Source organism: Mus musculus, chromosome 18, assembly GCF_000001635.26.
Source record: "Mus musculus strain C57BL/6J chromosome 18, GRCm38.p6 C57BL/6J".
NCBI classification, from domain to species: Eukaryota; Metazoa; Chordata; class Mammalia; order Rodentia; family Muridae; genus Mus; species Mus musculus.
In genome coordinates this window covers 54,271,846-54,282,355 of record NC_000084.6, presented here as the reverse complement: position 1 = coordinate 54,282,355, position 10,510 = coordinate 54,271,846, and the positions used below count along the sequence as shown (strand labels likewise).

The 10,510-nt window shown below is 42.9% G+C and overlaps 1 long non-coding RNA gene across 1 annotated transcript; it reads left to right on the top strand.

Moving 5' to 3' along the window:
• Positions 1 to 1,257: 1,257 nt before the first annotated feature.
• Positions 1,258 to 5,086, top strand: Gm41730. Its single transcript, XR_877411.3, has 3 exons — positions 1,258 to 1,550; positions 1,888 to 1,937; positions 2,697 to 5,086. It is a non-coding gene; the product is annotated as a predicted gene, 41730 (long non-coding RNA).
• The last annotated feature ends 5,424 nt before the right edge of the window (positions 5,087 to 10,510 follow it).

Sequence of the window (10,510 nt, the reverse complement as noted above, 5' to 3'; positions counted from 1 at the left end):
GCCCCAGCCCTCTGTTGAGCAGCAGACTTGTACGCACCCAGAATCCATCACTGCTCGCTCTGCCAGAGCCTCACTAAATTCCCAGCCAATTTCTCTATAGCAGGAGTTCAGCCCATAAATAATCATTGAAAATGTGATCTGTGAGTAAAACATAAAAACCCAACAAACACAATGGCCAAGTCATTGAAAGCAATCAGAGTACTTTGTACTGATTGATTGACACACACAGGGCTTAAATTAAGCATCCAGAATGAAGACAATAAAATTAATTATTGCTTAGGGTAGGAGACTGGGCACCGGGTTCCACCACCTTCATTTTGTCAGTGCACGGCATTAATCTGGGTCAGTAGTTACAACACCTCTAACGTCTAGCACATAAACCATCATCTAGGAAGCGTTTGACTTCCTTATCGCCATCTGTCATTTAAAGAGATCCTGTTTGAACTCCACTGCTGTCAACCTCATAAAAGACTAAATTTTGACTTGGATTCTGGAGAGACTATGGGGAAAAGGCTCCTGCAGCATTTTTTTTTAATTTGAATATTTTTTTTTTAAATCTTCCTCCCCACACAGAAAAAGATGGCAACCTGCTCAGCAATACTCACACCTTGGATGTAATATCTATGCCACTCTACACAAGGGAGGCGAGACACCGGTGATGTGGGAAGATTGGCACAGTCTGGGGTTCATCAGCCCCTCTACAGTTGATTCTCTTCTGTGTTGCCTGTGAAAGAAATCCTGGAAGCCAAATAAACAAACTAAATAAATAACAGACTGCACTTAACGTGCTTACAGAATTATAGGGTTTTGAGAGACGACATGGCATCATGCTGGAAGCCATAAAAATACCCCAGCTGTTTCACAGTGCACAGGAAATATATTGGTTTTACATTTTATAATTTCAAACTCTGTTGACAACAGGCAACTTATGTTACTTTATATTCCAGTCGTCACAACCCACCATAATTCCTCATGGCAGGGCAGAGTAAAATATATCCCTCTGTGTTGACACTACTTATTGTCTTTTGTCTCCTGTAGATGATTTGTAGCCCTGCTTTGAGTTTTGGTAAGAAAGTACATTTCCGGCAGCTTTTATAAGCAGCAGCAGCAGCAGCAGCGGTGGTGCATTCTGCAGTCTGGGAGCTTTAGTCTCTTAGGAAACAGCAATCGGGCATTTGGCTCTTTCTCACAGCCATTTATGTGTTCCTCATTGCTTTCTGCCAGTGTCCTTCAGGCTTCTCTTTGCAGAGAAATTCATCAAACAGCTATTGACTCTGTTAATCCTCTTCCTGTGTGCCCATCAGCCCGTATCTGCCCCTGGTAGTCATGGCGAGCCCTTGACAGCCTCTTCTTAGGGTCCAGGTCAGACTCTCTTCCACTGCCATTTTATTATTGATTCAAAGACTATCCCGCTGTAATTGTCAAGAGCAGAGAAGAGTTGACACCATTGTCCGGGAACCTTAAAAAGATTAGGAGCTCTGTCCACGGTTTTGTGCTGCAGTGGCTTTGAACAACTTACCCAAACATTGACTATCAAAGTAATAAGAGAGGTCAGTTGCTTTTTTTTTTTTTTAACATCTGTACATCTACACTGAGCTATATCTTTATGGAACTTTCCTTTGTAGTCTCAAGACATTGCCGGTTTGACAGGGTTGTTTTTCAGGAATAGCAGTTTTGAATAGAAGAGAGTGGGGAGCAGAGTTGGGAACTGTGGCTTTCATGCCAGTGGGGAGATATTCTGTTCTGGGCTGCAAAACTTTATGGCAATAATGGAGTGAAAGCTCAGTCTGTGATTGTCTTACAAGTATGATTTCCTGAGTTAGAGATTGTGCACAAAAAAAGCCAGACACAGTGGTGTAGACTTATAACTCTAGCACTTGACTCTAGGTGGAGACAAGTGAACCCTGGTACATACTGGCAGCCAGCTACCTGATTTGGTGAGTATCAAGCCAATGGGATCCTGTCTCAAAATTCAAGGGTAATGCAACATGATTATGCTACATAAGGTTTTTCTCTGATCTACACAAACACACACACACACACACACACACACACACACACACATGCACACACATGCAAATGATGAAGTGCTTCAGCGAGTGTTTCTGTTGGCATGATAAAACCACATGACCAAAAACAATTTGGGAGAAAGTGGTTTATTTGAGCTTACACATCCCAATCACAGCCAGTCATGAAGGGAAGTTTTGGGAGGAACTCAAAGCAGGAACCTGGAGGCAGGAACTGAAGAACATGCCAAAGTGGAACGCTGACTACTGGCATGCTGTTGATGGCTTGTTCCGCCTGACTTTTTATACTACCCAGGAATGCTCACCCAGGGTGGCACTGCCCTCTGTGGGATAATCAAGAAAATACCTTACAACTTTACCCACAGGCCAGTCTATGGGGGACATTTTCTCCATTGGGGAACCCTCTTCCCAAATGACTGTAGCCTATGCCAAGTCGACATAAACCCTAGTTAGCATCAGACGTAACCATGAGATATTGCAAATCACAACAAAAGTTTCCATCTGGAAATAGTGTTTCCTTAGAGTGCTTGTGTACTTAGTGTGACGTATATGCCACTTTGAGGGGCTGAGAATTGCCGCTAGCAGGAAGCCTTATTTTAAGCAATTTGAAATTCAGCTATGCTCATATTAACTCTGAGAGGTGGCTGCCACTGTTTACCTATTTTACAGGAAAGAACACAAAGTCTGGGGAGACTAAACAACTTGCGAAGGTTACCCAGGTGCTAGTAATGGAAAGGAACTTTAAGTCCTCAAACTGGGTCCAGTGACTCGCTCACCCCCATCACTACCCATGGAACAGAACCCAGGGGCTTGATCATTTCATGCCAGGTAAGTGTACCAACATTGAACTACATCCCACCTCACACACCATATTTTAAACACTGCCTCCCAAATGACTTATTGTGAAATCCCCTTGCATCTTGTAAATCACTTGTAATTTGCTTATTTTCTAATAACTTCCCAAGAAGTATCTTCTTATTTGCTTGTATATTTGGGAGGGGGAGGCATGCCATCCGAGGGCAGAAGAGGGCACTGACTCCTACAGAACTGTGACCATAGGTGGTTGCCAGATGTCCAACGTGAGCGCTGAGAACCCAACTCAGGTCCTCTGTAAGAACAAGTGCCTTTGGCTGCTAAGCCATATCTGTACCCCCACCCCCACCCCTACCACCGCAAGTCTTCCTTCTTGGAGTTAAACAGGGTTTATACTCAGAAAGAGAAGCAAAACAGCAACATATGCCTTTTCCTTTTGCTGCCTACCAGCTTGCCCAAGAGCCATCCACCACGGCGGGCAGAGAAAGGGGCGTAGGTGTATCTGGCAAAGCGACAGAGAGAATGATAGCCTTCCGATTGCTTCAAGCTCAGCAAGCGCTTCATAAATGCTTACATTTTTCCCCCAAACAGTCCTCTATGTGCCTTCCCATTCTAAAAATAGGAAAACGGAATTTACCATTCCACAGCAGCGAGTTACAAAATCCACTTTATACCAGATGCCTGAGCCGTCAGAGCCTGCGCGCTTCCCCTACCACCTCTTCCATTGCCTCAAATCAATTTAAGTTAGAAAGAAATGCCTGACTCTTCCAACCCACAATCCCCAGCTCACCTTTCAGAACAGTTGCAAAGGCTTCAGTTTGGTTTTAAAATTCAATGAAGAAATGTCATGCTAGAGATGTTCGGTTTCAATCTCCGGGGTGGGGGATTATTTAGTCTGCTTCTCCGGGGAGCGTGTTCCATTTGATTTCATTAATCTGAAGTAAGCAACTCTCTCATCTTTCTACACAACCTCACTTCCCTTCACTCATTTACACTGAAGCAGATTTCACTGCGGTCGGGCTTCTTCCTCCTCTAGGAGGGAGATTTCCATCGGCTAATTGAAAGGAACACTGCTCTGTCCTCAGCAAAGCTAAAGACATACAATTTCACCACCAAGGCCGGGCGCATTATCAGTGTCCTGATCTTTGGCCTTTGATACTTTCAAGAGGTGTCCCAGGGGAAATCTCTCTCTGGAATGTTAATCTGTTGCGTCCCTGACCTTCTACACGTGTACCACATTATTATTATTACAACCCACATGCTTCTCTTTTCATGCTGTCATTTTGACAATAGAACCATCCGGCAATTCATCTTTTGACTGGAAGGCTGGAACAAGGTGCAGGGCGGTGAGTGGGATCGGATTGGCTAATGGCATTGTTTAAAATGCAATAACATTTCTCTTCTGAAATCCGCCCAGGTTTCAAATGATACGCTGCGCCCGCCTGTGGGATGCACCGAGACAATTAGCTACTGGTGATTCATCAAAGAGTCTCTGTGTGGGGATTTTCTTTTTAACTTTTTTTATTTTTTATTTCTCCGCATGCTCTTGGAACATAAATGAGTCCTGGAACTGGATTGGTGTGGATTTATCGCTCATGTTTCCTGTCGTTACCCTCTCTCTCCTCTCATCTGGCAGGTGTTTGTTTTAGCTACAGATTTATTGAAAGTGGTGTGGGGGTGGGAACGTGTACAGCAATACTGAGAGTCCAACCTTTAAAGACTGATCAAATTTCAAATGTCACCTCCTCCTCACCTGGGCCTTCTTTTGACCACACCATATGACACAAGCTCTCCCTTGGTGGTATTGCTCTATTTTGATCTATTATTGTCCCTTATGTCTATCATCCCGTGACATGGCATATTTATTCCTGGATTGGAAGTAGCCTGTACCTTCCAGAAGTGACTTTCAGCTGTTAACTTGGTCTGCTCACTACTGTCTCTGTGGGCATGAGGACAGAGCAGGAGTGACACTCGTATTCTACTGAAAGATACTCAGACGGGAGAGCTCACAAAAAGCATCATAGGAGAAACAAAAGATGGAATTTATTGAGGGGAGGGGGGTGCCACATAGAGCCACGTGACAGAGACATAGTGATAGTCAGAGGCAGAAGACAGGATGAAGGAGCACATTAAGGCAAATGAATGATTTAGGAAGTCGGAGGCTTTGTGAGGGACTGTGAACAAAAGGATTGGCCCCAGCTGCTGGGCTCTGACCCCGAGATGGTTGAAGCACAGAAAGAGTGCCTTCTGGTGCACATGGATCTTTTGGAGCTGTGGTTCCCAACTGTCCTAATGCTGAGACCACTTAATACAGTTCCTCACATTGTGGTGGCGCTCAACCATAAAATTATTTTCATTGCTACTGCATAACTGTCATTTTGCTACTGTTAGGAATCGTAATGTAAATACCTGTATGCAGGATACCAGCCCGATATATGACCTCCAAAAGCATGGGATCCCAACGATTGAGTACCACTGATCTAGAGAAAGGAAGATCTGGGGCTAATTAGGCTACACAGTGGAGACAAGATCTGGTTGGTTCCCATGAGCAATGTATTCTATCTGCGGCCAGAGAGATTGTTATTGTCATCGTCGTCATTGTCGTTGTTGTTGTTGTTGAAGTCATAATACCAGGGACTCGAGAGAATCTAAGCAGTTAATGGCACTAGCTATTCTTGCAGAAGAATTGGGTTTCCCCTCCTAGCATCCACATGATGGCTAACGAGCATCTGTGACTGCAGTGGTTCTGATTCTGTCTTCCGACCATCATGGTCACAACTGTGCATGCTGTACTTCCATACATGTAGGCAAAAACTCTTATGAATAAAATAATAATTAAATTAAGAAGTCACAATATTGCGCTATGTTGGAATATTGCCAGTGGTCCTAGGTCACAGTACATTCTCAAAAAAGAGTCATATCTTTTGAGTGATTTGAGACTCTCCCATGGAAAGCTCTCCCAGGAATAGAGTAACATTCCTACTGAGGCACATGAGCTGCAAACCCCAATATTAGTAGGCATGTCTCTGTTATACGCACACTATGAGCACAGGAGAAAGAACATTAAATACAAAATGTTCCTTCTCCATAGCTCAAACTCGCCATCCAAATCCTTTGAGAAATGTGCCATTAGGGAATCTGTGGCCCATTTTACATATTTCCTATGTTTCGTATCTTACTGTCAGATTCATTAACACAGATAATTAAGTACCCAATGTTTATTTCAAACTGTTCCATGTTAGAGACCAGGAAGGGCTGAAGCTATCACAAACCAGGCTTTCGTGTATGTACTTAAGCCAAAGGCTCTCAATAACAAGAATGTTTTTCGACTAGCCGACAGTATGTGTTCCTGGGCATACAGACACACCTACGTCTTCAAGCCCTTTTCAAATTACTATGGTAAAGCTAGAAAAATTATATGTATCTCTTTAGCACACTTGCGAAAGCCCCATTCAAAGCCAACGTTGTAAGCGGTGCTTATCTATGCTCCTGGGAGATAATGCTTTTTTTTTTTTTTTTTAGCTTACATTGACACCTTGAAAGAGATCAGTCCGCTTCCAAAATTAACTATAATATGTAACTGTTCCTATAACTGGCAGGAAATGCTTGGAGCAGGGGTGGCATGGGAAAGGCATGGAACATATCTTCTTCGTATGTTTCATCAACTACTCTCATTTTCTTTCCCTTCTGAGATGACCAATCTTTCTTGGCAGACTTGATAATGACTATATTGATGTAACGGCAATTTCAGACAGTTGCTATGGAGCTCAACAACGCAGTCTTAACTGGTAGATAGCATGGACCAGAGATAGAATCACAAAAAGAGGCGTCTGTGATCCTCTGGTTTCAACGTTTAAAATAATGTTCCATCATTTAAGTATTTCAAAGATTTTTTTGTTTGTTTTTTATTTCGGGTATATGAATGATTACTTATGAGCATATGAGCAAACTTTGTGAGTGCCTGGTACCCACAGAGGGCAGAATTAGCTCTTGAATACTCTCTGACTGGAGTTATGGGTGGTTGTGAGCTGTCATGTGGATGCCGGGAACTGAACCTAGGTCCTTTGTAAAAGCAGCACGTGTTCTTAACCACTGAGCTGTCTCTTCAGCCTCCTTCTGTAATTTTCATTAATGTCTGCTTTTCATCTCCCATCATCTTCTGAAACATGATTTTCCAAACACTGTTCCTTAGTGATAGGTGCAGTTTCAAACAGAATCTTTTTGGTCAGTGAGCAAATGATCTGGGGACTACAAGGAAAAGCAAGAAATCATGTCATGAGTTCAAATTCAGCTTCTCAAGGGCAGAAATGCAGAGGCTGGGGAGAAAACAACAAAACATCAATACCAGTCCTTGCTTCCTCTCCTGGAAGAAATTCCACACCCATATGAATTTATCACAGCAGGTCACATGGTTAACTACATTCTTTGAATATAGAATTAAAGGCGGTCTTTGCTGCCTCAAAGACTGTCAAGGGGAGCAAAGGCAGAGTATAGGAGACCAGAGCCCTCGGCCTTAGGGTCTTTTTTTCCTAAGCAGGAGCTTGTCTTGTCTTTTCAATTCTCCCTCCAATATTCACATTGCTGAGTGAGTGCCTTGAATCTTTATTGTTAGCTCACTCTAAAGAAATCTGTTGTTGTTGTTTTTTAATTCCTAAGTACCTTAAACTAGCATAGAAAGCTGCAAATTTCTACTTCATCTTAATGCAAATTGAGTTGTTTGGAGCAACTTTTCATTCAAGGGAGACAGACTAAAGGGAAGGGTTGTTTGGGCTAGTCTTTCTTCAGGAACGGACTAGAAGTCCTCAACTTCAGTTTCCTGTTTCCCAATCAACAAAACAAACGAGATTAATAAAATAAAATAAAATCCAGAGGCAGAAAGATAGATTTTGAAATTTGGATCTTATATGAGCATTTGCAAAGATTGGAAAGTTAAAAGTGATATGAATGTAGAACGAGAATTTGTTTTTCTCAAGCCCTTAAGTCTCTGAATTATTACTTCACCTAGGGCTATAGTTTAGGAGTGTGTGTTCCTTCCCAATTCACATCCCCCAAGATGGGAGCATTAAAACAAATGGGGCTCCTGAGAGGTGGTTAGACTGGGGAAGAGAGGTGGTCTACTCTAATAAACAGGATTAAACTTCCCATACATGGCATCTGGCCTTTCTGTCTTTTTTATCCTGGGAGGCCACACCAGAAGACATAGCCTCACCACATACCATATTTGCTTATACCTTGTCTTAAATTTCTCAGCCTTCATATGCTATTTGTACTAATCTATACTGTTGATAAGCTACCCCACCTGTAGTATTTGGAGCAGCAAGCAACTAAGACCATCAGCATATATTATTTGAGCATTCCATCCATGCAAGGTATATTTTTAGGCTCTAATCACAGCCATCTTGAATGGGCACTGGAAGACCATCTGTGTGCCTGTTTATCCCCAGGAAAACCTGAGCCACTTATCCAAGTCAAGTGTTGTCCCTAACCTGGGCTCTGGATCTCACTTATCCTTTCTGATTCAATTCTTAACTTTATTACTATAGTAAAATAATTGCAGTGTGAAAACTTTGTAAGAAGAAGAAGAAGAAGAAGAAGAAGAAGAAGAAGAAGAAGAAGAAGAAGAAGAAGAAGAAGAAGAAAAAAGCATGTCTTAGCTTACATTTTTGAAGCCTAAATGTTCAAACAGTATAACACAAGGTTGCCAAAGTTCTCGGGGATGGTGGTGGTAGCTGGCAGAGCCAAAACAAAACAAAACCTACAAACAAAAAAACAAGCAAGCAAACAAACAAACAAACAAACAAAAAAACCACAGAGAGATCACTCATATCAATAAGGCAGACAGACAGACTAGGCAGACAGACAGACTCAAGTCTTACACCTCCTTTCTGAAGACACACTAGTAATTGATCTGAGAGCTTCCCACTGGGCTTCATTTCTGAGAGTCAGAGACAAACCTCTGGCCTCATCCGCGAGAGAATTACTAGTTTGGGTTAATTGAATTGAGAAGACCCACCATGAATTGTGGACTACAGCATTCCGTGGGCTGGGGCCCTCGGATGTGTTAGTAGAAGGAACAAACTGAGTGTGAGTATTCACCTGCTTCCTGAATGCGAGCACAGCAGAAGGCGCTGCCTGCAGCTTCTGCTGCAGAAAACTGGTACCAGGGAGTGGGGTGGTCGCTATGATTTGGAGGCCTTTGAAGTTGGTGTGCGGAGAACCTGGGGACGTTTGCAATATTGTGCTGCCAAAGTCTTAGAATGTTGTATGAAGAACGTAATGGGCCACTCTGATGGGAGTTCCACAAAACAAAATGCAAAGAGAGCGGTGGACAGTAAAAGCCTAGAGCATGAGATTCCAGAGTGGGGTTATGAGCTCTATCAGCAACTGGGATGAAAGTCATTCGTATTGTATTCTGGCAAAAACTCTGGCTGCATTCCACTTGTGACCCAAGAACTGGAGTGGCGTTAAATGCAAAGGTAATAAACTGATTTGTTTGAAAGAGGAAATCTTTACAGAGAATAGCACTCCATCCATGTCATGGTTTCTGATCACTGCTCCTAACTATCTATAGAATTAGAGACAGAAACAGGTGAGGAAAAAAAATAAAAGACATGGAAAATATGCAATCTGTTAGATAAAAGAGAAAATTTAAAGATCCAGACAAGGCTGGTGCTGAAGTTGTTGCTCTAATAGTTTTTTGGTTTGGTTTGGGTTTTTGTTTGTTTGTTTGTTTTGTTTTGTTTTGTTTGATATTTTCTTTATTTACATTTCAAATGTTATCCCCTTTCTCAGTCGCCTCCCCCTCGGAAACACACTATCCCATCCTCCCTCCCCTTGCTTCTATGAGTATGTTCCTCCACCCACCCACCTACACACTCCCACCTCCCTACCCTTTATTCCTCTACACTGGGGCATCTATCAAGCCTACACAGGACCAAGGACCTTTCCTGCCATTGATGCATGACAAGGCCATCCTCTGCTACATATGCAGCTGGAGCCATGTATACTCTTTGTTTGATGGCTTAGTCCCTGGGAGCTCTGGGGGGTCTGGTTGGTTGATATTGTTGTTCTATGGGGTTGCAGACCCCTTCAACTCCTTCAGTCCGTTCTCTAACTCCTCTATTAGGGATCCTGTGCTTTGTCCAATGGTTGGCTGCTAACATCCGCCTCTATATTTGTAAGGCTCTGGCAGGGCCTCTCAGGAGACAGCCATATCAGGCTCCTTTCAGCACGCACTTCTTGGCATCCACAATAGTGTCTGGGTTTGGTAACTGTATATGGGATGAATCCCCAGGTGGGACAGTCTCTGGGTGGCCTTTCCTTCAGTTTGTGCTCAACACTTTATCTTCATATGTGTTACTGTGAGTATTTTGTTCTCCTTCTAAGAAGGACCGAAGTACCCACACTTTGGACTTCCTTCTTATTGAGCTTCATGTGGTCTGTGTAATAGTTTTAAAAAAGATTGCATTGAAGAGAAGCCTCCCACCTTGCATTGGGACAATGGGAAAGGTACCCTGAGGGAAAGACAGCACCCATCAAAGATTCTGTCTTATGAAATTCATTTGAAAGTAGAGATCCTAAAAGAAATGCCACTGGAGAGATTCCATGTTCAAAACCAAGCACCTCTGGAAATATTTGTTCAGAGTCTCTGGAAGGCACAGAGAGTGTGA